This window comes from Andrena cerasifolii, chromosome 6 (genome assembly GCF_050908995.1).
Source record: "Andrena cerasifolii isolate SP2316 chromosome 6, iyAndCera1_principal, whole genome shotgun sequence".
NCBI lineage: Eukaryota > Metazoa > Arthropoda > Insecta > Hymenoptera > Andrenidae > Andrena > Andrena cerasifolii.
The window spans coordinates 1,183,294-1,206,729 of record NC_135123.1 but is presented as its reverse complement, the minus strand read 5'-3'; the positions used below and the strand labels follow the sequence as shown (position 1 = coordinate 1,206,729).

The 23,436-nt window shown below is 38.9% G+C and overlaps 43 non-coding genes and 19 pseudogenes across 43 annotated transcripts; all 62 read left to right on the top strand.

Moving 5' to 3' along the window:
* The first annotated feature begins 23 nt into the window (after window positions 1-23).
* LOC143370597 (5S ribosomal RNA) lies at window positions 24-144 on the top strand. The gene has a single exon (XR_013085703.1). It is a non-coding gene; the product is annotated as a 5S ribosomal RNA (ribosomal RNA).
* A 181-nt stretch (window positions 145-325) lies between these two features.
* LOC143370596 (5S ribosomal RNA) lies at window positions 326-446 on the top strand. The gene has a single exon (XR_013085702.1). It is a non-coding gene; the product is annotated as a 5S ribosomal RNA (ribosomal RNA).
* Window positions 447-625: 179 nt separating this feature from the next.
* Window positions 626-746, top strand: LOC143370901 (5S ribosomal RNA; annotated as a pseudogene).
* Window positions 747-925: 179 nt separating this feature from the next.
* LOC143370595 (5S ribosomal RNA) lies at window positions 926-1,046 on the top strand. The gene has a single exon (XR_013085701.1). It is a non-coding gene; the product is annotated as a 5S ribosomal RNA (ribosomal RNA).
* A 181-nt stretch (window positions 1,047-1,227) lies between these two features.
* LOC143370594 (5S ribosomal RNA) lies at window positions 1,228-1,348 on the top strand. Its single transcript, XR_013085700.1, has one exon. It is a non-coding gene; the product is annotated as a 5S ribosomal RNA (ribosomal RNA).
* Window positions 1,349-1,527: 179 nt separating this feature from the next.
* Window positions 1,528-1,648, top strand: LOC143370900 (5S ribosomal RNA; annotated as a pseudogene).
* Window positions 1,649-1,827: 179 nt separating this feature from the next.
* On the top strand, window positions 1,828-1,948 carry LOC143370593 (5S ribosomal RNA). The gene has a single exon (XR_013085699.1). It is a non-coding gene; the product is annotated as a 5S ribosomal RNA (ribosomal RNA).
* Window positions 1,949-2,129: 181 nt separating this feature from the next.
* LOC143370899 (5S ribosomal RNA) lies at window positions 2,130-2,250 on the top strand (annotated as a pseudogene).
* Window positions 2,251-2,429: 179 nt separating this feature from the next.
* On the top strand, window positions 2,430-2,550 carry LOC143370897 (5S ribosomal RNA; annotated as a pseudogene).
* Window positions 2,551-2,729: 179 nt separating this feature from the next.
* On the top strand, window positions 2,730-2,850 carry LOC143370592 (5S ribosomal RNA). The gene has a single exon (XR_013085698.1). It is a non-coding gene; the product is annotated as a 5S ribosomal RNA (ribosomal RNA).
* Window positions 2,851-3,029: 179 nt separating this feature from the next.
* LOC143370591 (5S ribosomal RNA) lies at window positions 3,030-3,150 on the top strand. Its single transcript, XR_013085697.1, has one exon. It is a non-coding gene; the product is annotated as a 5S ribosomal RNA (ribosomal RNA).
* Window positions 3,151-3,329: 179 nt separating this feature from the next.
* Window positions 3,330-3,450, top strand: LOC143370590 (5S ribosomal RNA). The gene has a single exon (XR_013085696.1). It is a non-coding gene; the product is annotated as a 5S ribosomal RNA (ribosomal RNA).
* Window positions 3,451-3,631: 181 nt separating this feature from the next.
* LOC143370895 (5S ribosomal RNA) lies at window positions 3,632-3,752 on the top strand (annotated as a pseudogene).
* A 179-nt stretch (window positions 3,753-3,931) lies between these two features.
* LOC143370587 (5S ribosomal RNA) lies at window positions 3,932-4,052 on the top strand. The gene has a single exon (XR_013085694.1). It is a non-coding gene; the product is annotated as a 5S ribosomal RNA (ribosomal RNA).
* A 181-nt stretch (window positions 4,053-4,233) lies between these two features.
* Window positions 4,234-4,354, top strand: LOC143370586 (5S ribosomal RNA). The gene has a single exon (XR_013085693.1). It is a non-coding gene; the product is annotated as a 5S ribosomal RNA (ribosomal RNA).
* Window positions 4,355-4,534: 180 nt separating this feature from the next.
* On the top strand, window positions 4,535-4,655 carry LOC143370894 (5S ribosomal RNA; annotated as a pseudogene).
* A 179-nt stretch (window positions 4,656-4,834) lies between these two features.
* Window positions 4,835-4,955, top strand: LOC143370585 (5S ribosomal RNA). The gene has a single exon (XR_013085692.1). It is a non-coding gene; the product is annotated as a 5S ribosomal RNA (ribosomal RNA).
* Window positions 4,956-5,134: 179 nt separating this feature from the next.
* LOC143370584 (5S ribosomal RNA) lies at window positions 5,135-5,255 on the top strand. Its single transcript, XR_013085691.1, has one exon. It is a non-coding gene; the product is annotated as a 5S ribosomal RNA (ribosomal RNA).
* A 179-nt stretch (window positions 5,256-5,434) lies between these two features.
* On the top strand, window positions 5,435-5,555 carry LOC143370583 (5S ribosomal RNA). Its single transcript, XR_013085690.1, has one exon. It is a non-coding gene; the product is annotated as a 5S ribosomal RNA (ribosomal RNA).
* Window positions 5,556-5,734: 179 nt separating this feature from the next.
* LOC143370789 (5S ribosomal RNA) lies at window positions 5,735-5,855 on the top strand. Its single transcript, XR_013085891.1, has one exon. It is a non-coding gene; the product is annotated as a 5S ribosomal RNA (ribosomal RNA).
* A 179-nt stretch (window positions 5,856-6,034) lies between these two features.
* LOC143370582 (5S ribosomal RNA) lies at window positions 6,035-6,155 on the top strand. Its single transcript, XR_013085689.1, has one exon. It is a non-coding gene; the product is annotated as a 5S ribosomal RNA (ribosomal RNA).
* A 179-nt stretch (window positions 6,156-6,334) lies between these two features.
* LOC143370581 (5S ribosomal RNA) lies at window positions 6,335-6,455 on the top strand. Its single transcript, XR_013085688.1, has one exon. It is a non-coding gene; the product is annotated as a 5S ribosomal RNA (ribosomal RNA).
* A 179-nt stretch (window positions 6,456-6,634) lies between these two features.
* Window positions 6,635-6,755, top strand: LOC143370580 (5S ribosomal RNA). Its single transcript, XR_013085687.1, has one exon. It is a non-coding gene; the product is annotated as a 5S ribosomal RNA (ribosomal RNA).
* Window positions 6,756-6,936: 181 nt separating this feature from the next.
* Window positions 6,937-7,057, top strand: LOC143370893 (5S ribosomal RNA; annotated as a pseudogene).
* A 179-nt stretch (window positions 7,058-7,236) lies between these two features.
* Window positions 7,237-7,357, top strand: LOC143370579 (5S ribosomal RNA). The gene has a single exon (XR_013085686.1). It is a non-coding gene; the product is annotated as a 5S ribosomal RNA (ribosomal RNA).
* Window positions 7,358-7,536: 179 nt separating this feature from the next.
* Window positions 7,537-7,657, top strand: LOC143370578 (5S ribosomal RNA). The gene has a single exon (XR_013085685.1). It is a non-coding gene; the product is annotated as a 5S ribosomal RNA (ribosomal RNA).
* A 179-nt stretch (window positions 7,658-7,836) lies between these two features.
* LOC143370788 (5S ribosomal RNA) lies at window positions 7,837-7,957 on the top strand. Its single transcript, XR_013085890.1, has one exon. It is a non-coding gene; the product is annotated as a 5S ribosomal RNA (ribosomal RNA).
* Window positions 7,958-8,136: 179 nt separating this feature from the next.
* Window positions 8,137-8,257, top strand: LOC143370576 (5S ribosomal RNA). The gene has a single exon (XR_013085683.1). It is a non-coding gene; the product is annotated as a 5S ribosomal RNA (ribosomal RNA).
* Window positions 8,258-8,436: 179 nt separating this feature from the next.
* LOC143370575 (5S ribosomal RNA) lies at window positions 8,437-8,557 on the top strand. Its single transcript, XR_013085682.1, has one exon. It is a non-coding gene; the product is annotated as a 5S ribosomal RNA (ribosomal RNA).
* Window positions 8,558-8,736: 179 nt separating this feature from the next.
* Window positions 8,737-8,857, top strand: LOC143370574 (5S ribosomal RNA). The gene has a single exon (XR_013085681.1). It is a non-coding gene; the product is annotated as a 5S ribosomal RNA (ribosomal RNA).
* Window positions 8,858-9,038: 181 nt separating this feature from the next.
* Window positions 9,039-9,159, top strand: LOC143370892 (5S ribosomal RNA; annotated as a pseudogene).
* A 179-nt stretch (window positions 9,160-9,338) lies between these two features.
* Window positions 9,339-9,459, top strand: LOC143370573 (5S ribosomal RNA). The gene has a single exon (XR_013085680.1). It is a non-coding gene; the product is annotated as a 5S ribosomal RNA (ribosomal RNA).
* Window positions 9,460-9,638: 179 nt separating this feature from the next.
* LOC143370572 (5S ribosomal RNA) lies at window positions 9,639-9,759 on the top strand. The gene has a single exon (XR_013085678.1). It is a non-coding gene; the product is annotated as a 5S ribosomal RNA (ribosomal RNA).
* A 5,108-nt stretch (window positions 9,760-14,867) lies between these two features.
* LOC143370769 (5S ribosomal RNA) lies at window positions 14,868-14,988 on the top strand. Its single transcript, XR_013085873.1, has one exon. It is a non-coding gene; the product is annotated as a 5S ribosomal RNA (ribosomal RNA).
* A 179-nt stretch (window positions 14,989-15,167) lies between these two features.
* On the top strand, window positions 15,168-15,288 carry LOC143371014 (5S ribosomal RNA; annotated as a pseudogene).
* Window positions 15,289-15,467: 179 nt separating this feature from the next.
* On the top strand, window positions 15,468-15,588 carry LOC143370891 (5S ribosomal RNA; annotated as a pseudogene).
* A 179-nt stretch (window positions 15,589-15,767) lies between these two features.
* On the top strand, window positions 15,768-15,888 carry LOC143370571 (5S ribosomal RNA). Its single transcript, XR_013085677.1, has one exon. It is a non-coding gene; the product is annotated as a 5S ribosomal RNA (ribosomal RNA).
* A 179-nt stretch (window positions 15,889-16,067) lies between these two features.
* LOC143370570 (5S ribosomal RNA) lies at window positions 16,068-16,188 on the top strand. Its single transcript, XR_013085676.1, has one exon. It is a non-coding gene; the product is annotated as a 5S ribosomal RNA (ribosomal RNA).
* A 179-nt stretch (window positions 16,189-16,367) lies between these two features.
* LOC143370768 (5S ribosomal RNA) lies at window positions 16,368-16,488 on the top strand. The gene has a single exon (XR_013085872.1). It is a non-coding gene; the product is annotated as a 5S ribosomal RNA (ribosomal RNA).
* A 179-nt stretch (window positions 16,489-16,667) lies between these two features.
* LOC143371013 (5S ribosomal RNA) lies at window positions 16,668-16,788 on the top strand (annotated as a pseudogene).
* Window positions 16,789-16,967: 179 nt separating this feature from the next.
* Window positions 16,968-17,088, top strand: LOC143370889 (5S ribosomal RNA; annotated as a pseudogene).
* Window positions 17,089-17,267: 179 nt separating this feature from the next.
* On the top strand, window positions 17,268-17,388 carry LOC143370888 (5S ribosomal RNA; annotated as a pseudogene).
* A 179-nt stretch (window positions 17,389-17,567) lies between these two features.
* Window positions 17,568-17,688, top strand: LOC143370887 (5S ribosomal RNA; annotated as a pseudogene).
* Window positions 17,689-17,867: 179 nt separating this feature from the next.
* On the top strand, window positions 17,868-17,988 carry LOC143370886 (5S ribosomal RNA; annotated as a pseudogene).
* A 179-nt stretch (window positions 17,989-18,167) lies between these two features.
* Window positions 18,168-18,288, top strand: LOC143370885 (5S ribosomal RNA; annotated as a pseudogene).
* A 179-nt stretch (window positions 18,289-18,467) lies between these two features.
* On the top strand, window positions 18,468-18,588 carry LOC143370569 (5S ribosomal RNA). The gene has a single exon (XR_013085675.1). It is a non-coding gene; the product is annotated as a 5S ribosomal RNA (ribosomal RNA).
* Window positions 18,589-18,767: 179 nt separating this feature from the next.
* LOC143371001 (5S ribosomal RNA) lies at window positions 18,768-18,888 on the top strand (annotated as a pseudogene).
* A 179-nt stretch (window positions 18,889-19,067) lies between these two features.
* On the top strand, window positions 19,068-19,188 carry LOC143370567 (5S ribosomal RNA). The gene has a single exon (XR_013085674.1). It is a non-coding gene; the product is annotated as a 5S ribosomal RNA (ribosomal RNA).
* Window positions 19,189-19,367: 179 nt separating this feature from the next.
* LOC143370566 (5S ribosomal RNA) lies at window positions 19,368-19,488 on the top strand. The gene has a single exon (XR_013085673.1). It is a non-coding gene; the product is annotated as a 5S ribosomal RNA (ribosomal RNA).
* Window positions 19,489-19,667: 179 nt separating this feature from the next.
* Window positions 19,668-19,788, top strand: LOC143370564 (5S ribosomal RNA). Its single transcript, XR_013085671.1, has one exon. It is a non-coding gene; the product is annotated as a 5S ribosomal RNA (ribosomal RNA).
* Window positions 19,789-19,967: 179 nt separating this feature from the next.
* Window positions 19,968-20,088, top strand: LOC143370563 (5S ribosomal RNA). The gene has a single exon (XR_013085670.1). It is a non-coding gene; the product is annotated as a 5S ribosomal RNA (ribosomal RNA).
* A 179-nt stretch (window positions 20,089-20,267) lies between these two features.
* Window positions 20,268-20,388, top strand: LOC143370562 (5S ribosomal RNA). The gene has a single exon (XR_013085669.1). It is a non-coding gene; the product is annotated as a 5S ribosomal RNA (ribosomal RNA).
* A 179-nt stretch (window positions 20,389-20,567) lies between these two features.
* LOC143370884 (5S ribosomal RNA) lies at window positions 20,568-20,688 on the top strand (annotated as a pseudogene).
* A 179-nt stretch (window positions 20,689-20,867) lies between these two features.
* LOC143370561 (5S ribosomal RNA) lies at window positions 20,868-20,988 on the top strand. The gene has a single exon (XR_013085668.1). It is a non-coding gene; the product is annotated as a 5S ribosomal RNA (ribosomal RNA).
* Window positions 20,989-21,167: 179 nt separating this feature from the next.
* Window positions 21,168-21,288, top strand: LOC143370560 (5S ribosomal RNA). The gene has a single exon (XR_013085667.1). It is a non-coding gene; the product is annotated as a 5S ribosomal RNA (ribosomal RNA).
* Window positions 21,289-21,469: 181 nt separating this feature from the next.
* On the top strand, window positions 21,470-21,590 carry LOC143370883 (5S ribosomal RNA; annotated as a pseudogene).
* Window positions 21,591-21,769: 179 nt separating this feature from the next.
* On the top strand, window positions 21,770-21,890 carry LOC143370559 (5S ribosomal RNA). Its single transcript, XR_013085666.1, has one exon. It is a non-coding gene; the product is annotated as a 5S ribosomal RNA (ribosomal RNA).
* A 179-nt stretch (window positions 21,891-22,069) lies between these two features.
* On the top strand, window positions 22,070-22,190 carry LOC143370558 (5S ribosomal RNA). The gene has a single exon (XR_013085665.1). It is a non-coding gene; the product is annotated as a 5S ribosomal RNA (ribosomal RNA).
* A 179-nt stretch (window positions 22,191-22,369) lies between these two features.
* On the top strand, window positions 22,370-22,490 carry LOC143370557 (5S ribosomal RNA). Its single transcript, XR_013085664.1, has one exon. It is a non-coding gene; the product is annotated as a 5S ribosomal RNA (ribosomal RNA).
* Window positions 22,491-22,669: 179 nt separating this feature from the next.
* LOC143370556 (5S ribosomal RNA) lies at window positions 22,670-22,790 on the top strand. The gene has a single exon (XR_013085663.1). It is a non-coding gene; the product is annotated as a 5S ribosomal RNA (ribosomal RNA).
* Window positions 22,791-22,969: 179 nt separating this feature from the next.
* LOC143370555 (5S ribosomal RNA) lies at window positions 22,970-23,090 on the top strand. The gene has a single exon (XR_013085662.1). It is a non-coding gene; the product is annotated as a 5S ribosomal RNA (ribosomal RNA).
* A 179-nt stretch (window positions 23,091-23,269) lies between these two features.
* On the top strand, window positions 23,270-23,390 carry LOC143370767 (5S ribosomal RNA). Its single transcript, XR_013085871.1, has one exon. It is a non-coding gene; the product is annotated as a 5S ribosomal RNA (ribosomal RNA).
* Window positions 23,391-23,436: the final 46 nt, after the last annotated feature.

The following is a 23,436-nucleotide window of genomic DNA, read 5'->3' as shown; positions in this document are numbered from 1 at the left end:
TCGATAAATAAAACCGTATTTTTACCAACGACCATTCTATGTCTGTAAAACACCAGTTCTCGTCCGATCACTGAAGTTAAGCGACATTGGGCGTGGTTAGTACTTGGATGGGTGACCGCTTGGGAATACCGCGTGTTGTTGGTAGTATTTTCTTCATACCGCTCCATTTTTGCAGTTTGTAACTATGACAGTGAGTATATTAAACTATTTGATTTAGCTTCACTTCTCTGTCGGTTTTTTTTTGTAGTGCGGACCTGTCAGAAATTCATTTCCACTCATTGTCAACGTAAGTACCAATTTCTTCGATAAATAAAACCGTATTTTTACCAACGACCATTCTATGTCTGTAAAACACCAGTTCTCGTCCGATCACTGAAGTTAAGCGACATTGGGCGTGGTTAGTACTTGGATGGGTGACCGCTTGGGAATACCGCGTGTTGTTGGTAGTATTTTTTTCATACCGCTCCGTATTTGCAGTTTGTAACTATGACAGTGACTATTCTAAACTATTTTATTTAGCTTCGCTTCTCTGTCGGTTTTTTTGTAGTGCGGACCTGTCAGAAATTCATTTCCACTCATTGTCAACGTAAGTACCAATTTCTTCGATAAATAAAACCGTATTTTTACCAACGACCATTCTATGTCTGTAAAACACCAGTTCTCGTCCGATCACTGAAGTTAAGCGACATTGGGCGTGGTTAGTACTTGGAAGGTTGACCGCTTGGGAATACCGCGTGTTGTTGGTAGTATTTTTTTCATACCGCTCCGTTTTTGCAGTTTGTAACTATGACAGTGACTATTCTAAACTATTTTATTTAGCTTCACTTCTCTGTCGATTTTTTTGTAGTTCGGACCTGTCAGAAATTCATTTCCACTCATTGTCAACGTAAGTACCAATTTCTTCGATAAATAAAACCGTATTTTTACCAACGACCATTCTATGTCTGTAAAACACCAGTTCTCGTCCGATCACTGAAGTTAAGCGACATTGGGCGTGGTTAGTACTTGGATGGGTGACCGCTTGGGAATACCGCGTGTTGTTGGTAGTATTTTCTTCATACCGCTCCATTTTTGCAGTTTGTAACTATGACAGTGAGTATATTAAACTATTTGATTTAGCTTCACTTCTCTGTCGGTTTTTTTTCGTAGTGCGGACCTGTCAGAAATTCATTTCCACTCATTGTCAACGTAAGTACCAATTTCTTCGATAAATAAAACCGTATTTTTACCAACGACCATTCTATGTCTGTAAAACACCAGTTCTCGTCCGATCACTGAAGTTAAGCGACATTGGGCGTGGTTAGTACTTGGATGGGTGACCGCTTGGGAATACCGCGTGTTGTTGGTAGTATTTTTTTCATACCGCTCCGTATTTGCAGTTTGTAACTATGACAGTGACTATTCTAAACTATTTTATTTAGCTTCGCTTCTCTGTCGGTTTTTTTGTAGTGCGGACCTGTCAGAAATTCATTTCCACTCATTGTCAACGTAAGTACCAATTTCTTCGATAAATAAAACCGTATTTTTACCAACGACCATTCTATGTCTGTAAAACACCAGTTCTCGTCCGATCACTGAAGTTAAGCGACATTGGGCGTGGTTAGTACTTGGAAGGTTGACCGCTTGGGAATACCGCGTGTTGTTGGTAGTATTTTTTTCATACCGCTCCGTTTTTGCAGTTTGTAACTATGACAGTGACTATTCTAAACTATTTTATTTAGCTTCACTTCTCTGTCGGTTTTTTTGTAGTTCGGACCTGTCAGAAATTCATTTCCACTCATTGTCAACGTAAGTACCAATTTCTTCGATAAATAAAACCGTATTTTTACCAACGACCATTCTATGTCTGTAAAACACCAGTTCTCGTCCGATCACTGAAGTTAAGCGACATTGGGCGTGGTTAGTACTTGGATGGGTGACCGCTTGGGAATACCGCGTGTTGTTGGTAGTATTTTCTTCATACCGCTCCATTTTTGCAGTTTGTAACTATGACAGTGAGTATATTAAACTATTTGATTTAGCTTCACTTCTCTGTCGGTTTTTTTTTGTAGTGCGGACCTGTCAGAAATTCATTTCCACTCATTGTCAACGTAAGTACCAATTTCTTCGATAAATAAAACCGTATTTTTACCAACGACCATTCTATGTCTGTAAAACACCAGTTCTCGTCCGATCACTGAAGTTAAGCGACATTGGGCGTGGTTAGTACTTGGAAGGTTGACCGCTTGGGAATACCGCGTGTTGTTGGTAGTATTTTCTTCATACCGCTCCGTTTTTGCAGTTTGTAACTATGACAGTGACTATTCTAAACTATTTTATTTAGCTTCACTTCTCTGTCGGTTTTTTTGTAGTGCGGACCTGTCAGAAATTCATTTCCACTCATTGTCAACGTAAGTACCAATTTCTTCGATAAATAAAACCGTATTTTTACCAACGACCATTCTATGTCTGTAAAACACCAGTTCTCGTCCGATCACTGAAGTTAAGCGACATTGGGCGTGGTTAGTACTTGGAAGGTTGACCGCTTGGGAATACCGCGTGTTGTTGGTAGTATTTTCTTCATACCGCTCCAATTTTGCAGTTTCCAACTATGACAGTGACTATTCTAAACTGTTTCATTTAGCTCCACTTCTCTGTCCGTTTTTTTGTAGTGCGGACCTGTCAGAAATTCATTTCCACTCATTGTTAATGTTAGTTCCAATTTCTTCGATAAATAAAACCGTATTTTTACCAACGACCATTCTATGTCTGTAAAACACCAGTTCTCGTCCGATCACTGAAGTTAAGCGACATTGGGCGTGGTTAGTACTTGGATGGGTGACCGCTTGGGAATACCGCGTGTTGTTGGTAGTATTTTTTTCATACCCCTCCATTTTTGCAGTTTGTAACTATGACAGTGAGTATATTAAACTATTTTATTTAGCTTCACTTCTCTGTCCGTTTCTTTGTAGTGCGGACCTGTCAGAAATTCATTTCCACTCATTGTCAACGTAAGTACCAATTTCTTCGATAAATAAAACCGTATTTTTACCAACGACCATTCTATGTCTGTAAAACACCAGTTCTCGTCCGATCACTGAAGTTAAGCGACATTGGGCGTGGTTAGTACTTGGATGGGTGACCGCTTGGGAATACCGCGTGTTGTTGGTAGTATTTTTTTCATACCCCTCCATTTTTGCAGTTTGTAACTATGACAGTGAGTATTCTTAACTATTTTATTTAGCTTCACTTCTCTGTCGGTTTTTTTGTAGTGCGGACCTGTCAGAAATTCATTTCCACTCATTGTCAACGTAACTACCAATTTCTTCGATAAATAAAACCGTATTTTTACCAACGACCATTCTATGTCTGTAAAACACCAGTTCTCGTCCGATCACTGAAGTTAAGCGACATTGGGCGTGGTTAGTACTTGGATGGGTGACCGCTTGGGAATACCGCGTGTTGTTGGTAGTATTTTCTTCATACCGCTCCATTTTTGCACTTTGTAACTATGACAGTGAGTATATTGAACTATTTGATTTAGCTTCACTTCTCTGTCGGTTTTTTTTTGTAGTGCGGACCTGTCAGAAATTCATTTCCACTCATTGTCAACGTAAGTACCAATTTCTTCGATAAATAAAACCGTATTTTTACCAACGACCATTCTATGTCTGTAAAACACCAGTTCTCGTCCGATCACTGAAGTTAAGCGACATTGGGCGTGGTTAGTACTTGGAAGGTTGACCGCTTGGGAATACCGCGTGTTGTTGGTAGTATTTTTTTCATACCGCTCCGTTTTTGCAGTTTGTAACTATGACAGTGACTATTCTAAACTATTTTATTTAGCTTCACTTCTCTGTCGGTTTTTTTGTAGTGCGGACCTGTCAGAAATTCATTTCCACTCATTGTCAACGTAAGTACCAATTTCTTCGATAAATAAAACCGTATTTTTACCAACGACCATTCTATGTCTGTAAAACACCAGTTCTCGTCCGATCACTGAAGTTAAGCGACATTGGGCGTGGTTAGTACTTGGATGGGTGACCGCTTGGGAATACCGCGTGTTGTTGGTAGTATTTTCTTCATACCGCTCCATTTTTGCAGTTTGTAACTATGACAGTGAGTATATTAAACTATTTGATTTAGCTTCACTTCTCTGTCGGTTTTTTTTTGTAGTGCGGACCTGTCAGAAATTCATTTCCACTCATTGTCAACGTAAGTACCAATTTCTTCGATAAATAAAACCGTATTTTTACCAACGACCATTCTATGTCTGTAAAACACCAGTTCTCGTCCGATCACTGAAGTTAAGCGACATTGGGCGTGGTTAGTACTTGGATGGGTGACCGCTTGGGAATACCGCGTGTTGTTGGTAGTATTTTTTTCATACCCCTCCATTTTTGCAGTTTGTAACTATGACAGTGACTATTCTAAACTATTTTATTTAGCTTCACTTCTCTGTCGGTTTTTTTTGTAGTGCGGACCTGTCAGAAATTCATTTCCACTCATTGTCAACGTAAGTACCAATTTCTTCGATAAATAAAACCGTATTTTTACCAACGACCATTCTATGTCTGTAAAACACCAGTTCTCGTCCGATCACTGAAGTTAAGCGACATTGGGCGTGGTTAGTACTTGGAAGGTTGACCGCTTGGGAATACCGCGTGTTGTTGGTAGTATTTTCTTCATACCGCTCCAATTTTGCAGTTTCCAACTATGACAGTGACTATTCTAAACTGTTTCATTTAGCTCCACTTCTCTGTCCGTTTTTTTGTAGTGCGGACCTGTCAGAAATTCATTTCCACTCATTGTTAATGTTAGTTCCAATTTCTTCGATAAATAAAACCGTATTTTTACCAACGACCATTCTATGTCTGTAAAACACCAGTTCTCGTCCGATCACTGAAGTTAAGCGACATTGGGCGTGGTTAGTACTTGGATGGGTGACCGCTTGGGAATACCGCGTGTTGTTGGTAGTATTTTTTTCATACCCCTCCATTTTTGCAGTTTGTAACTATGACAGTGAGTATATTAAACTATTTTATTTAGCTTCACTTCTCTGTCCGTTTCTTTGTAGTGCGGACCTGTCAGAAATTCATTTCCACTCATTGTCAACGTAAGTACCAATTTCTTCGATAAATAAAACCGTATTTTTACCAACGACCATTCTATGTCTGTAAAACACCAGTTCTCGTCCGATCACTGAAGTTAAGCGACATTGGGCGTGGTTAGTACTTGGATGGGTGACCGCTTGGGAATACCGCGTGTTGTTGGTAGTATTTTTTTCATACCCCTCCATTTTTGCAGTTTGTAACTATGACAGTGAGTATATTAAACTATTTTATTTAGCTTCACTTCTCTGTCCGTTTCTTTGTAGTGCGGACCTGTCAGAAATTCATTTCCACTCATTGTCAACGTAAGTACCAATTTCTTCGATAAATAAAACCGTATTTTTACCAACGACCATTCTATGTCTGTAAAACACCAGTTCTCGTCCGATCACTGAAGTTAAGCGACATTGGGCGTGGTTAGTACTTGGATGGGTGACCGCTTGGGAATACCGCGTGTTGTTGGTAGTATTTTTTTCATACCCCTCCATTTTTGCAGTTTGTAACTATGACAGTGAGTATATTAAACTATTTTATTTAGCTTCACTTCTCTGTCCGTTTCTTTGTAGTGCGGACCTGTCAGAAATTCATTTCCACTCATTGTCAACGTCAGTACCAATTTCTTCGATAAATAAAACGGTATTTTTACCAACGACCATTCTATGTCTGTAAAACACCAGTTCTCGTCCGATCACTGAAGTTAAGCGACATTGGGCGTGGTTAGTACTTGGATGGGTGACCGGTTGGGAATACCGCGTGTTGTTGGTAGTATTTTTTTCATACCCCTCCATTTTTGCAGTTTGTAACTATGACAGTGAGTATATTAAACTATTTTATTTAGCTTCACTTCTCTGTCCGTTTCTTTGTAGTGCGGACCTGTCAGAAATTCATTTCCACTCATTGTCAACGTAAGTACCAATTTCTTCGATAAATAAAACCGTATTTTTACCAACGACCATTCTATGTCTGTAAAACACCAGTTCTCGTCCGATCACTGAAGTTAAGCGACATTGGGCGTGGTTAGTACTTGGATGGGTGACCGCTTGGGAATACCGCGTGTTGTTGGTAGTATTTTTTTCATACCCCTCCATTTTTGCAGTTTGTAACTATGACAGTGAGTATATTAAACTATTTTATTTAGCTTCACTTCTCTGTCCGTTTCTTTGTAGTGCGGACCTGTCAGAAATTCATTTCCACTCATTGTTAATGTTAGTTCCAATTTCTTCGATAAATAAAACCGTATTTTTACCAACGACCATTCTATGTCTGTAAAACACCAGTTCTCGTCCGATCACTGAAGTTAAGCGACATTGGGCGTGGTTAGTACTTGGATGGGTGACCGCTTGGGAATACCGCGTGTTGTTGGTAGTATTTTTTTCATACCCCTCCATTTTTGCAGTTTGTAACTATGACAGTGAGTATATTAAACTATTTTATTTAGCTTCACTTCTCTGTCCGTTTCTTTGTAGTGCGGACCTGTCAGAAATTCATTTCCACTCATTGTCAATGTAAGTACCAATTTCTTCGATAAATAAAACGGTATTTTTACCAACGACCATTCTATGTCTGTAAAACACCAGTTCTCGTCCGATCACTGAAGTTAAGCGACATTGGGCGTGGTTAGTACTTGGATGGGTGACCGCTTGGGAATACCGCGTGTTGTTGGTAGTATTTTCTTCATACCGCTCCATTTTTGCAGTTTGTAACTATGACAGTGAGTATATTAAACTATTTGATTTAGCTTCACTTCTCTGTCGGTTTTTTTTTGTAGTGCGGACCTGTCAGAAATTCATTTCCACTCATTGTCAACGTAAGTACCAATTTCTTCGATAAATAAAACCGTATTTTTACCAACGACCATTCTATGTCTGTAAAACACCAGTTCTCGTCCGATCACTGAAGTTAAGCGACATTGGGCGTGGTTAGTACTTGGAAGGTTGACCGCTTGGGAATACCGCGTGTTGTTGGTAGTATTTTCTTCATACCGCTGCAATTTTGCAGTTTGTAACTATGACAGTGAGTATATTAAACTATTTTATTTAGCTTCACTTCTCTGTCCGTTTCTTTGTAGTGCGGACCTGTCAGAAATTCATTTCCACTCATTGTCAACGTAAGTACCAATTTCTTCGATAAATAAAACCGTATTTTTACCAACGACCATTCTATGTCTGTAAAACACCAGTTCTCGTCCGATCACTGAAGTTAAGCGACATTGGGCGTGGTTAGTACTTGGATGGGTGACCGCTTGGGAATACCGCGTGTTGTTGGTAGTATTTTTTTCATACCCCTCCATTTTTGCAGTTTGTAACTATGACAGTGAGTATATTAAACTATTTTATTTAGCTTCACTTCTCTGTCCGTTTCTTTGTAGTGCGGACCTGTCAGAAATTCATTTCCACTCATTGTCAACGTAAGTACCAATTTCTTCGATAAATAAAACCGTATTTTTACCAACGACCATTCTATGTCTGTAAAACACCAGTTCTCGTCCGATCACTGAAGTTAAGCGACATTGGGCGTGGTTAGTACTTGGATGGGTGACCGCTTGGGAATACCGCGTGTTGTTGGTAGTATTTTTTTCATACCCCTCCATTTTTGCAGTTTGTAACTATGACAGTGAGTATATTAAACTATTTTATTTAGCTTCACTTCTCTGTCCGTTTCTTTGTAGTGCGGACCTGTCAGAAATTCATTTCCACTCATTGTCAACGTCAGTACCAATTTCTTCGATAAATAAAACGGTATTTTTACCAACGACCATTCTATGTCTGTAAAACACCAGTTCTCGTCCGATCACTGAAGTTAAGCGACATTGGGCGTGGTTAGTACTTGGATGGGTGACCGGTTGGGAATACCGCGTGTTGTTGGTAGTATTTTTTTCATACCCCTCCATTTTTGCAGTTTGTAACTATGACAGTGAGTATATTAAACTATTTTATTTAGCTTCACTTCTCTGTCCGTTTCTTTGTAGTGCGGACCTGTCAGAAATTCATTTCCACTCATTGTCAACGTAAGTACCAATTTCTTCGATAAATAAAACCGTATTTTTACCAACGACCATTCTATGTCTGTAAAACACCAGTTCTCGTCCGATCACTGAAGTTAAGCGACATTGGGCGTGGTTAGTACTTGGATGGGTGACCGCTTGGGAATACCGCGTGTTGTTGGTAGTATTTTTTTCATACCCCTCCATTTTTGCAGTTTGTAACTATGACAGTGAGTATATTAAACTATTTTATTTAGCTTCACTTCTCTGTCCGTTTCTTTGTAGTGCGGACCTGTCAGAAATTCATTTCCACTCATTGTTAATGTTAGTTCCAATTTCTTCGATAAATAAAACCGTATTTTTACCAACGACCATTCTATGTCTGTAAAACACCAGTTCTCGTCCGATCACTGAAGTTAAGCGACATTGGGCGTGGTTAGTACTTGGATGGGTGACCGCTTGGGAATACCGCGTGTTGTTGGTAGTATTTTTTTCATACCCCTCCATTTTTGCAGTTTGTAACTATGACAGTGAGTATATTAAACTATTTTATTTAGCTTCACTTCTCTGTCCGTTTCTTTGTAGTGCGGACCTGTCAGAAATTCATTTCCACTCATTGTCAATGTAAGTACCAATTTCTTCGATAAATAAAACGGTATTTTTACCAACGACCATTCTATGTCTGTAAAACACCAGTTCTCGTCCGATCACTGAAGTTAAGCGACATTGGGCGTGGTTAGTACTTGGATGGGTGACCGCTTGGGAATACCGCGTGTTGTTGGTAGTATTTTCTTCATACCGCTCCATTTTTGCAGTTTGTAACTATGACAGTGAGTATATTAAACTATTTGATTTAGCTTCACTTCTCTGTCGGTTTTTTTTTGTAGTGCGGACCTGTCAGAAATTCATTTCCACTCATTGTCAACGTAAGTACCAATTTCTTCGATAAATAAAACCGTATTTTTACCAACGACCATTCTATGTCTGTAAAACACCAGTTCTCGTCCGATCACTGAAGTTAAGCGACATTGGGCGTGGTTAGTACTTGGAAGGTTGACCGCTTGGGAATACCGCGTGTTGTTGGTAGTATTTTCTTCATACCGCTGCAATTTTGCAGTTTCCAACTATGACAGTGACTATTCTAAACTGTTTCATTTAGCTCCACTTCTCTGTCCGTTTTTTTGTAGTGCGGACCTGTCAGAAATTCATTTCCACTCATTGTTAATGTTAGTTCCAATTTCTTCGATAAATAAAACCGTATTTTTACCAACGACCATTCTATGTCTGTAAAACACCAGTTCTCGTCCGATCACTGAAGTTAAGCGACATTGGGCGTGGTTAGTACTTGGATGGGTGACCGCTTGGGAATACCGCGTGTTGTTGGTAGTATTTTTTTCATACCCCTCCATTTTTGCAGTTTCCAACTATGACAGTGACTATTCTAAACTGTTTCATTTAGCTCCACTTCTCTGTCCGTTTTTTTGTAGTGCGGACCTGTCAGAAATTCATTTCCACTCATTGTTAATGTTAGTTCCAATTTCTTCGATAAATAAAACCGTATTTTTACCAACGACCATTCTATGTCTGTAAAACACCAGTTCTCGTCCGATCACTGAAGTTAAGCGACATTGGGCGTGGTTAGTACTTGGATGGGTGACCGCTTGGGAATACCGCGTGTTGTTGGTAGTATTTTTTTCATACCCCTCCATTTTTGCAGTTTGTAACTATGACAGTGAGTATATTAAACTATTTTATTTAGCTTCACTTCTCTGTCCGTTTCTTTGTAGTGCGGACCTGTCAGAAATTCATTTCCACTCATTGTCAACGTAAGTACCAATTTCTTCGATAAATAAAACCGTATTTTTACCAACGACCATTCTATGTCTGTAAAACACCAGTTCTCGTCCGATCACTGGACTCGATCACTGACCGTCGAAGCGGCGAGACGTGTTTGGTGCTACGCGCATACTTTTATATCATAGTATTGCGATATTTTCAACAGTACTAACATTTTGACGGCTGCACATACCACGCAATTTAATAGAGCAACGTCCGTAGAAATAATAAACAATCCTGCGCTGACCTCACAACAAAGCGTCCCCTCCGGGGATCCTAACCTAAAACTGGGCGAAAATGATTACAGCATAAATCACATCATCATCAAACGAACAAAACGACAAAGGACTACTGAAACAATGGCGGACAAAAAACAGAATAAAAGGACTAGACAAACAGAAACTGCAACGCCAATACCATGCAGCAACAGGTTCGAGTCATTATCAAACGATAATGAATCTGACATGGACATTGAAAACGAAGGGGTAAGCGAGGACACAAAAATATCAAGTAAGAGACAAATGGATAAATCTAAAGCGAAAAAACCAACCCCACTAGTAATACATGGGAACACCGAAAGTCATGCACGATTCACATACACCCTAACACACATTCTAGAAAGTAAATACTACATAAAATATCATAAAGACAAAACTGAGGTCTTCACAACAACACAGGAAGATTACAAAAAACTGAAGGAGGAATACCAAAATAAAAAAATAGAATTTCATACTTACACACTGCACAATGAAAGAAGGAAAACGTTTGTCATCAGAGGATTGCACGCAAAAATGGAAGAAAAGGAAATAACGGATGACCTGGCAGCGCAAGGACTTCTTGTAACAAATGTGCACGTTATGAAGGGTACTGAAACTCCCTTATATATGATTTCATTACCAGCCACAATGAAACGGACACTACTGAACCACAAAATACACTATATCTGTCATATCAAAGTTACCTGGGAGGACTACAAAACTAAAAGAAGGGCTACACAGTGCCACAGATGTCAGGAATGGGGGCATGCTACCTCCAATTGCTATGCAGAACCAGCATGCTTAAAATGTGCAGAAAAACACCTTACAAAAGATTGTCCGAAGCCTAGAGATCAGCCAGCAAGATGCGTCAACTGCGATGGAGATCATCCAGCAAATGCCACAATATGCGAGGCATATAAAAAAAGAATAGAATGGATAACTTCAAAGTCAAAAACTGGAGGGCATCAACATAACGTGACACTCATTCCAAAAAAAGCACCCAATGTAGAAGATGTCACTCTGTTCCCAAGCATGAACAGAAACCATAATCAAAACATGCCAAGCAACGCATGGATAAACAGGGCACAAATCAGGGAGAACACATATGCTTCACGGATAACACAACCAAGAGACAAGGAATCAAAGGACAGGGAAGAGCTTAATGAAATTTTAGGCATAGGCAACGAACTCAGGGAAATAAAAAAGCTCTGCAACATAAAAGAGATGCTGGAAGCAGTAAAAGAACTCAGAATTCAATTGAGTCAATGCAAAACAAAAGTTCAACAATTGGAAGTATTTATCAAATTCTGTGATAAATTAGATGGCTAACAAAAACATAAGAATCTGCACCTGGAATGCAAATGGCTTGATAAGCAGAATTAGCGAAGTCAAAGAATTTATTAATAGACAACAAATAGACATATTCATAATCAATGATACAAGGCTCAAGGAAACAACTAAAATTAAATTCAAGAACTATATATGTATTAGGAAAGATAATACTCTTAAATGTTCAGGAGGAATCCTAATACTAATCAAGAGCAGCATAGTACACAAAGAAGTAACAATAAATGATGACATCTCAATTGAATGCTTGTGCATAAGACTACCCACCAGAATATACATAATAGGAGTGTATAATAACCCCTCGAATCACTTCCAAATAAACGAGATTCACAAACTTCTAAAAATGGGAAACAAAATACTAATAGTTGGAGATCTTAATGCACGACATCCAGCTTGGAACAATACCAACCCAAATAGCAAAGGAAGAAAAATATACAACTATGTATCGAGGAACAACTGCAGTATATTATACCCCAACGAATATACACATTATCCAACCAATGGACAACCAGCGTCTACGATAGATATAGCACTCAACAAAAATGTGAGGGACATCTCAGAAATGACCGTATTACATGAGCTAAGCTCGGACCATAATCCTGTGACAATAGAATTGGGGGCACAACAAGTAAATGTAACAGATAAAGTGGGATTTGACTACAAGAATGCCAACTGGAAAGCTTTCAGACAGCGATTAAATCAAGAGATAACTATAAACTCAAAAATAACCACAACGGAACAAATAGAAAAGGAAGTTCAACAACTAACGTGCAGGATACAAAATGCCGTAGCAAAGACCATACAGACGAAACCACTAAAAGCAATACAGGATGAAATACCTGAACACATAAAGGAAATGATAAGAAAGAGAAATAAGACCAGGAAATGCTGGCAGAAATATAGATTGGACTTCATAAAGCGAATTATGTATAATGAAACTAGAAACATAAGGAAAGCCATTACGGAGCACAGAAACAACGAATGGGAGAGGAAATTGAAGAAGCTGAACCCAAAAGATAATTCTATATGGACGATGACAAAAGCACTTAAAACTGAATACAAATCAATACCTACATTAATTAAAAACAATATCGAAGCAATCACAGACGAAGAAAAAGTAGAGATGCTGGCAGACCAATTTGAAAAAGTGCACAGCATAAATTTAGTAAACAACACCATCGAGCAAAATGGAATAATCAAAGAGGTACAGACATTCCTACAGAACGAGATAGAGGAGGACGCGCACAAGTATTACACAACACCGAAAGAAGTCTTCAAAATCATTATGGGCTTACCTGCAAAGAAAGCACCGGGAGCTGATGGCATACAAAACCTTATATTGAAGAACTTACCCAGGAAAGCAATAGTCCAACTCATGTATATATTAAATGCATCAATCAAGAAATATCACTTCCCGACTAATTGGAAAACCGGAGTCATAGTACCAATACACAAAGCAGGGAAAAAGGAAGCAGAATCAAGCAGCTACAGACCCATAAGCCTGCTGCCTACCATGAGTAAAGTCTTAGAAAAAATAGTTCATAGCAGACTTAACAAATTCGAGAAGGCAAACAACATTTGTATAGACGAGCAATTTGGGTTCAGGGAAAAACACAGTACAATACAACAGGTAACAAGGATAGTAAACGATGTATCAACAAATTTTAACAGGGAACTAGTAACTGTCATGCTTTTACTTGACATTGAAAAGGCATTTGACAGAGTCTGGATAGAGGGGCTCATAAATAAGTTGATGAAACAACAGTATCCACCGACACTCATCAAATTCATAGCATCATACCTCAGCGGCAGGCACCTCAGAGTACAAATAAACAACATCAAGTCTACCAAGAGATCGATTCAAGCAGGAGTTCCCCAAGGATCTGTCCTGGGCCCCAAGCTATTCAATGTCTATCTTAATGACATACCTACTTTTGCAAGAACAAAATTAGCACTCTTTGCAGATGATACAGCAATCTACACACATTCCTATAACGCCATAATAGCTGCCAAACAGATACAAACGCATATGACGATACTGGAGCCATACTATCGGAAATGGAAAATACATCTCAACGAAACCAAAACTGAAGTAATAACTTTTACGAAGAAGAAGGAAAGAAACAGCAGAATATTCCAACCGATAACAGTATATGGGCACAAAACAACCCCAGTCAAAGCAGTAAAATACCTGGGAGTACATCTGGACACAGGACTCACCTATAGAAACCACATCATGGAAAGTGTGAAAAAATCCCATGCAATCCTAAGGAAGTTGTACCCATTAATGGTATACAACTCTCCTATGTCAATTAGCAATAAAAAACTAGTATATAAAATGATTATAAGGCCCATAATGACATACGCTACACCAGTATGGTGTGGATCTGCTCCAACGAACATCAATGCCTTACAAGTCATGCAAAATAAGCTTCTAAGACTCATACTCTCAGCTCGCAGGAATACTAGGATAACAGACCTACATGAAAGCGTGGACATGCAATATATGGGTGAATATTGCAATAAATTAGCGGTAAGCTTTTATAGATATCATATAGGAAGTAATCCACTAACTAAAAATCTAACAGAAATTAGAGATCATAATATACCGTTTAATTTTAAGCATAGGCTACCTTATCAAAAGTTAACTATTTTTTATGAAATGCAGTGATACGCATGTGATAAAACGTGTGATACTCAGGTCATAAGTAAGCAAAAGTAATTTAAGTAAATTAAGTACAGTATTAAATAGGACTAACACTGTAACAAAATACCTGATAACGCATCAAAACAGTACATGCAAACAGGTACACACAAAGGTGTAAAGCTGAGAACAAAGAAGGGTTTTTTTTTTAACGCAATTTTCCCTTATTGAATGATTACATGAAACAATACTAGATATGATCTAAATGAACACACTAGAAATAAGAGATATACTGCATATCGACTGATTAATCATAGTAGTAGGTTAAGCATTAATTGTAGGAACTAGGTACAAATTCAATTACCAAAGAAACAGTTTAAATGTATTTATTTTATACGCTTAAATGTACATATGTTATATAATAAAGAGACTTTTACAAACAAAAAACGTCCGATCACTGAAGTTAAGCGACATTGGGCGTGGTTAGTACTTGGATGGGTGACCGCTTGGGAATACCGCGTGTTGTTGGTAGTATTTTTTTCATACCCCTCCATTTTTGCAGTTTGTAACTATGACAGTGAGTATTCTAAACTGTTTCATTTAGCTCCAATTCTCTGTCCGTTTTTTTGTAGTGCGGACCTGTCAGAAATTCATTTCCACTCATTGTTAATGTTAGTTCCAATTTCTTCGATAAATAAAACCGTATTTTTACCAATGACCATTCTATGTCTGTAAAACACCAGTTCTCGTCCGATCACTGAAGTTAAGCGACATTGGGCGTGGTTAGTACTTGGATGGGTGACCGCTTGGGAATACCGCGTGTTGTTGGTAGTATTTTGTTCATACCCCTCCATTTTTGCAGTTTGTAACTATGACAGTGAGTATTCTTAACTATTTTATTTAGCTTCACTTCTCTGTCGGTTTTTTTGTAGTACGGACCTGTCGGAAATTCATTTCCACTCATTGTCAACGTAAGTACCAATTTCTTCGATAAATAAAACCGTATTTTTACCAACGACCATTCTATGTCTGTAAAACACCAGTTCTCGTCCCATCACTGAATTTAAGCGACATTGGGCGTGGTTAGTACTTGGATTGGTGACCGCTTGGGAATACCGCGTGTTGTTGGTAGTATTTTCTTCATACCGCTCCAATTTTGCAGTTTCCAACTATGACAGTGACTATTCTAAACTATTTTATTTAGCTTCACTTCTCTGTCCGTTTCTTTGTAGTGCGGACCTGTCAGAAATTCATTTTCACTCATTGTCAATGTTAGTACCAATTTCTTCGATAAATAAAACTGTATTTTTACCAACGACCATTCTATGTCTGTAAAACACCAGTTCTCGTCCGATCACTGAAGTTAAGCGACATTGGGCGTGGTTAGTACTTGGAAGGTTGACCGCTTGGGAATACCGCGTGTTGTTGGTAGTATTTTTTTCATACCGCTCCGTTTTTGCAGTTTGTAACTATGACAGTGACTATTCTAAACTATTTTATTTAGCTTCACTTCTCTGTCGGTTTTTTTGTAGTGCGGACCTGTCAGAAATTCATTTCCACTCATTGTCAACGTAAGTACTAATTTCTTCGATAAATAAAACCGTATTTTTACCAACGACCATTCTATGTCTGTAAAACACCAGTTCTCGTCCGATCACTGAAGTTAAGCGACATTGGGCGTGGTTAGTACTTGGATGGGTGACCGCTTGGGAATACCGCGTGTTGTTGGTAGTATTTTTTTCATACCCCTCCATTTTTGCAGTTTGTAACTATGACAGTGAGTATATTAAACTATTTTATTTAGCTTCACTTCTCTGTCCGTTTCTTTGTAGTGCGGACCTGTCAGAAATTCATTTCCACTCATTGTCAACGTAAGTACCAATTTCTTCGATAAATAAAACCGTATTTTTACCAACGACCATTCTATGTCTGTAAAACACCAGTTCTCGTCCGATCACTGAAGTTAAGCGACATTGGGCGTGGTTAGTACTTGGATGGGTGACCGCTTGGGAATACCGCGTGTTGTTGGTAGTATTTTTTTCATACCCCTCCATTTTTGCAGTTTGTAACTATGACAGTGAGTATTCTAAACTGTTTCATTTAGCTCCAATTCTCTGTCCGTTTTTTTGTAGTGCGGACCTGTCAGAAATTCATTTCCACTCATTGTTAATGTTAGTTCCAATTTCTTCGATAAATAAAACCGTATTTTTACCAATGACCATTCTATGTCTGTAAAACACCAGTTCTCGTCCGATCACTGAAGTTAAGCGACATTGGGCGTGGTTAGTACTTGGATGGGTGACCGCTTGGGAATACCGCGTGTTGTTGGTAGTATTTTGTTCATACCCCTCCATTTTTGCAGTTTGTAACTATGACAGTGAGTATTCTTAACTATTTTATTTAGCTTCACTTCTCTGTCGGTTTTTTTGTAGTACGGACCTGTCGGAAATTCATTTCCACTCATTGTCAACGTAAGTACCAATTTCTTCGATAAATAAAACCGTATTTTTACCAACGACCATTCTATGTCTGTAAAACACCAGTTCTCGTCCCATCACTGAATTTAAGCGACATTGGGCGTGGTTAGTACTTGGATTGGTGACCGCTTGGGAATACCGCGTGTTGTTGGTAGTATTTTCTTCATACCGCTCCAATTTTGCAGTTTCCAACTATGACAGTGACTATTCTAAACTATTTTATTTAGCTTCACTTCTCTGTCCGTTTCTTTGTAGTGCGGACCTGTCAGAAATTCATTTTCACTCATTGTCAATGTTAGTACCAATTTCTTCGATAAATAAAACTGTATTTTTACCAACGACCATTCTATGTCTGTAAAACACCAGTTCTCGTCCGATCACTGAAGTTAAGCGACATTGGGCGTGGTTAGTACTTGGAAGGTTGACCGCTTGGGAATACCGCGTGTTGTTGGTAGTATTTTTTTCATACCGCTCCGTTTTTGCAGTTTGTAACTATGACAGTGACTATTCTAAACTATTTTATTTAGCTTCACTTCTCTGTCGGTTTTTTTGTAGTGCGGACCTGTCAGAAATTCATTTCCACTCATTGTCAACGTAAGTACCAATTTCTTCGATAAATAAAACCGTATTTTTACCAACGACCATTCTATGTCTGTAAAACACCAGTTCTCGTCCGATCACTGAAGTTAAGCGACATTGGGCGTGGTTAGTACTTGGAAGGTTGACCGCTTGGGAATACCGCGTGTTGTTGGTAGTATTTTCTTCATACCGCTCCGTTTTTGCAGTTTGTAACTATGACAGTGACTATTCTAAACTATTTTATTTAGCTTCACTTCTCTGTCGGTTTTTTTGTAGTGCGGACCTGTCAGAAATTCATTTCCACTCATTGTCAACGTAAGTACCAATTTCTTCGATAAATAAAACCGTATTTTTACCAACGACCATTCTATGTCTGTAAAACACCAGTTCTCGTCCGATCACTGAAGTTAAGCGACATTGGGCGTGGTTAGTACTTGGAAGGTTGACCGCTTGGGAATACCGCGTGTTGTTGGTAGTATTTTCTTCATACCGCTCCAATTTTGCAGTTTCCAACTATGACAGTGACTATTCTAAACTGTTTCATTTAGCTCCACTTCTCTGTCCGTTTTTCTGTAGTGCGGACCTGTCAGAAATTCATTTCCACTCATTGTTAATGTTAGTTCCTATTTCTTCGATAAATAAAACCGTATTTTTACCAACGACCATTCTATGTCTGTAAAACACCAGTTCTCGTCCGATCACTGAAGTTAAGCGACATTGGGCGTGGTTAGTACTTGGAAGGTTGACCGCTTGGGAATACCGCGTGTTGTTGGTAGTATTTTCTTCATACCGCTCCGTTTTTGCAGTTTGTAACTATGACAGTGACTATTCTAAACTATATTATTTAGCTTCACTTCTCTGTCGGTTTTTTTGTAGTGCGGACCTGTCAGAAATTCATTTCCACTCATTGTCAACGTAAGTACCAATTTCTTCGATAAATAAAACCGTATTTTTACCAACGACCATTCTATGTCTGTAAAACACCAGTTCTCGTCCGATCACTGAAGTTAAGCGACATTGGGCGTGGTTAGTACTTGGAAGGTTGACCGCTTGGGAATACCGCGTGTTGTTGGTAGTATTTTCTTCATACCGCTCCAATTTTGCAGTTTCCAACTATGACAGTGACTATTCTAAACTGTTTCATTTAGCTCCACTTCTCTGTCCGTTTTTCTGTAGTGCGGACCTGTCAGAAATTCATTTCCACTCATTGTTAATGTTAGTTCCTATTTCTTCGATAAATAAAACCGTATTTTTACCAACGACCATTCTATGTCTGTAAAACACCAGTTCTCGTCCGATCACTGAAGTTAAGCGACATTGGGCGTGGTTAGTACTTGGATGGGTGACCGCTTGGGAATACCGCGTGTTGTTGGTAGTATTTTTTTCATACCCCTCCATTTTTGCAGTTTGTAACTATGACAGTGAGTATATTAAACTATTTTATTTAGCTTCACTTCTCTGTCCGTTTCTTTGTAGTGCGGACCTGTCAGAAATTCATTTCCACTCATTGTCAACGTAAGTACCAATTTCTTCGATAAATAAAACCGTATTTTTACCAACGACCATTCTATGTCTGTAAAACACCAGTTGTCGTCCGATCACTGAAGTTAAGCGACATTGGGCGTGGTTAGTACTTGGAAGGTTGACCGCTTGGGAATACCGCGTGTTGTTGGTAGTATTTTCTTCATACCGCTCCAATTTTGCAGTTTCCAACTATGACAGTGACTATTCTAAACTGTTTCATTTAGCTCCACTTCTCTGTCCGTTTTTTTGTAGTGCGGACCTGTCAGAAATTCATTTCCACTCATTGTTAATGTTAGTTCCAATTTCTTCGATAAATAAAACCGTATTTTTACCAACGACCATTCTATGTCTGTAAAACACCAGTTCTCGTCCGATCACTGAAGTTAAGCGACATTGGGCGTGGTTAGTACTTGGATGGGTGACCGCTTGGGAATACCGCGTGTTGTTGGTAGTATTTTTTTCATACCCCTCCATTTTTGCAGTTTGTAACTATGACAGTGAGTATATTAAACTATTTTATTTAGCTTCACTTCTCTGTCCGTTTCTTTGTAGTGCGGACCTGTCAGAAATTCATTTCCACTCATTGTCAACGTAAGTACCAATTTCTTCGATAAATAAAACCGTATTTTTACCAACGACCATTCTATGTCTGTAAAACACCAGTTCTCGTCCGATCACTGAAGTTAAGCGACATTGGGCGTGGTTAGTACTTGGATGGGTGACCGCTTGGGAATACCGCGTGTTGTTGGTAGTATTTTTTTCATACCCCTCCATTTTTGCAGTTTGTAACTATGACAGTGAGTATTCTTAACTATTTTATTTAGCTTCACTTCTCTGTCGGTTTTTTTGTAGTGCGGACCTGTCAGAAATTCATTTCCACTCATTGTCAACGTAACTACCAATTTCTTCGATAAATAAAACCGTATTTTTACCAACGACCATTCTATGTCTGTAAAACACCAGTTCTCGTCCGATCACTGAAGTTAAGCGACATTGGGCGTGGTTAGTACTTGGATGGGTGACCGCTTGGGAATACCGCGTGTTGTTGGTAGTATTTTCTTCATACCGCTCCAATTTTGCAGTTTCCAACTATGACAGTGACTATTCTAAACTATTTTATTTAGCTTCACTTCTCTGTCCGTTTCTTTGTAGTGCGGACCTGTCAGAAATTCATTTTCACTCATTGTCAATGTTAGTACCAATTTCTTCGATAAATAAAACCGTATTTTTACCAACGACCATTCTATGTCTGTAAAACACCAGTTCTCGTCCGATCACTGAAGTTAAGCGACATTGGGCGTGGTTAGTACTTGGATGGGTGACCGCTTGGGAATACCGCGTGTTGTTGGTAGTATTTTTTTCATACCCCTCCAATTTTGCAGTTTGTAACTATGACAGTGAGTATATTAAACTATTTTATTTAGCTTCACTTCTCTGTCCGTTTCTTTGTAGTGCGGACCTGTCAGAAATTCATTTTCACTCATTGTCAATGTTAGTACCAATTTCTTCGATAAATAAAACCGTATTTTTACCAACGACCATTCTATGTCTGTAAAACACCAGTTCTCGTCCGATCACTGAAGTTAAGCGACATTGGGCGTGGTTAGTACTTGGATGGGTGACCGCTTGGGAATACCGCGTGTTGTTGGTAGTATTTTCTTCATACCGCTCCGTTTTTGCAGTTTGTAACTATGACAGTGACTACTCTAAACTATTTTATTTAGCTTCACTTCTCTGTCGGTTTTTTTGTAGTGCGGACCTGTCAGAAATTCATTTCCACTCATTGTCAACGTAAGTACCAATTTCTTCGATAAATAAAACCGTATTTTTACCAACGACCATTCTATGTCTGTAAAACACCAGTTCTCGTCCGATCACTGAAGTTAAGCGACATTGGGCGTGGTTAGTACTTGGAAGGTTGACCGCTTGGGAATACCGCGTGTTGTTGGTAGTATTTTCTTCATACCGCTCCAATTTTGCAGTTTCCAACTATGACAGTGACTATTCTAAACTGTTTCATTTAGCTCCACTTCTCTGTCCGTTTTTCTGTATTGCGGACCTGTCAGAAATTCATTTCCACTCATTGTTAATGTTAGTTCCTATTTCTTCGATAAATAAAACCGTATTTTTACCAACGACCATTCTATGTCTGTAAAACACCAGTTCTCGTCCGATCACTGAAGTTAAGCGACATTGGGCGTGGTTAGTACTTGGATGGGTGACCGCTTGGGAATACCGCGTGTTGTTGGTAGTATTTTCTTCATACCGCTCCAATTTTGCAGTTTGTAACTATGACAGTGAGTATATTAAACTATTTTATTTAGCTTCACTTCTCTGTCCGTTTCTTTGTAGTGCGGACCTGTCAGAAATTCATTTTCACTCATTGTCAATGTTAGTACCAATTTCTTCGATAAATAAAACCGTATTTTTACCAACGACCATTCTATGTCTGTAAAACACCAGTTCTCGTCCGATCACTGAAGTTAAGCGACATTGGGCGTGGTTAGTACTTGGATGGGTGACCGCTTGGGAATACCGCGTGTTGTTGGTAGTATTTTCTTCATACCGCTCCATTTTTGCAGTTTGTAACTATGACAGTGAGTATATTAAACTATTTGATTTAGCTTCACTTCTCTGTCGGTTTTTTTTTGTAGTGCGGACCTGTCAGAAATTCATTTCCACTCATTGTCAACGTAAGTACCAATTTCTTCGATAAATAAAACCGTATTTTTACCAACGACCATTCTATGTCTGTAAAACACCAGTTCTCGTCCGATCACTGAAGTTAAGCGACATTGGGCGTGGTTAGTACTTGGAAGGTTGACCGCTTGGGAATACCGCGTGTTGTTGGTAGTATTTTCTTCATACCGCTCCGTTTTTGCAGTTTGTAACTATGACAGTGACTATTCTAAACTATTTTATTTAGCTTCACTTCTCTGTCGGTTTTTTTGTAGTGCGGACCTGTCAGAAATTCATTTCCACTCATTGTCAACGTAAGTACCAATTTCTTCGATAAATAAAACCGTATTTTTACCAACGACCATTCTATGTCTGTAAAACACCAGTTCTCGTCCGATCACTGAAGTTAAGCGACATTGGGCGTGGTTAGTACTTGGATGGGTGACCGCTTGGGAATACCGCGTGTTGTTGGTAGTATTTTTTTCATACCCCTCCATTTTTGCAGTTTGTAACTATGACAGTGAGTATATTAAACTATTTTATTTAGCTTCACTTCTCTGTCCGTTTCTTTGTAGTGCGGACCTGTCAGAAATTCATTTCCACTCATTGTTAATGTTAGTTCCAATTTCTTCGATAAATAAAACCGTATTTTTACCAACGACCATTCTATGTCTGTAAAACACCAGTTCTCGTCCGATCACTGAAGTTAAGCGACATTGGGCGTGGTTAGTACTTGGATGGGTGACCGCTTGGGAATACCGCGTGTTGTTGGTAGTATTTTTTTCATACCCCTCCATTTTTGCAGTTTGTAACTATGACAGTGAGTATATTAAACTATTTTATTTAGCTTCACTTCTCTGTCCGTTTCTTTGTAGTGCGGACCTGTCAGAAATTCATTTCCACTCATTGTCAACGTAAGTACCAATTTCTTCGATAAATAAAACGGTATTTTTACCAACGACCATTCTATGTCTGTAAAACACCAGTTCTCGTCCGATCACTGAAGTTAAGCGACATTGGGCGTGGTTAGTACTTGGATGGGTGACCGCTTGGGAATACCGCGTGTTGTTGGTAGTATTTTTTTCATACCCCTCCATTTTTGCAGTTTCCAACTATGACAGTGACTATTCTAAACTGTTTCATTTAGCTCCACTTCTCTGTCCGTTTTTTTGTAGTGCGGACCTGTCAGAAATTCATTTCCACTCATTGTTAATGTTAGTTCCAATTTCTTCGATAAATAAAACCGTATTTTTACCAACGACCATTCTATGTCTGTAAAACACCAGTTCTCGTCCGATCACTGAAGTTAAGCGACATTGGGCGTGGTTAGTACTTGGATGGGTGACCGCTTGGGAATACCGCGTGTTGTTGGTAGTATTTTTTTCATACCCCTCCATTTTTGCAGTTTGTAACTATGACAGTGAGTATATTAAACTATTTTATTTAGCTTCACTTCTCTGTCCGTTTCTTTGTAGTGCGGACCTGTCAGAAATTCATTTCCACTCATTGTCAACGTAAGTACCAATTTCTTCGATAAATAAAACCGTATTTTTACCAACGACCATTCTATGTCTGTAAAACACCAGTTCTCGTCCGATCACTGAAGTTAAGCGACATTGGGCGTGGTTAGTACTTGGATGGGTGACCGCTTGGGAATACCGCGTGTTGTTGGTAGTATTTTTTTCATACCCCTCCATTTTTGCAGTTTGTAACTATGACAGTGAGTATTCTAAACTGTTTCATTTAGCTCCAATTCTCTGTCCGTTTTTTTGTAGTGCGGACCTGTCAGAAATTCATTTCCACTCATTGTTAATGTTAGTTCCAATTTCTTCGATAAATAAAACCGTATTTTTACCAATGACCATTCTATGTCTGTAAAACACCAGTTCTCGTCCGATCACTGAAGTTAAGCGACATTGGGCGTGGTTAGTACTTGGATGGGTGACCGCTTGGGAATACCGCGTGTTGTTGGTAGTATTTTGTTCATACCCCTCCATTTTTGCAGTTTGTAACTATGACA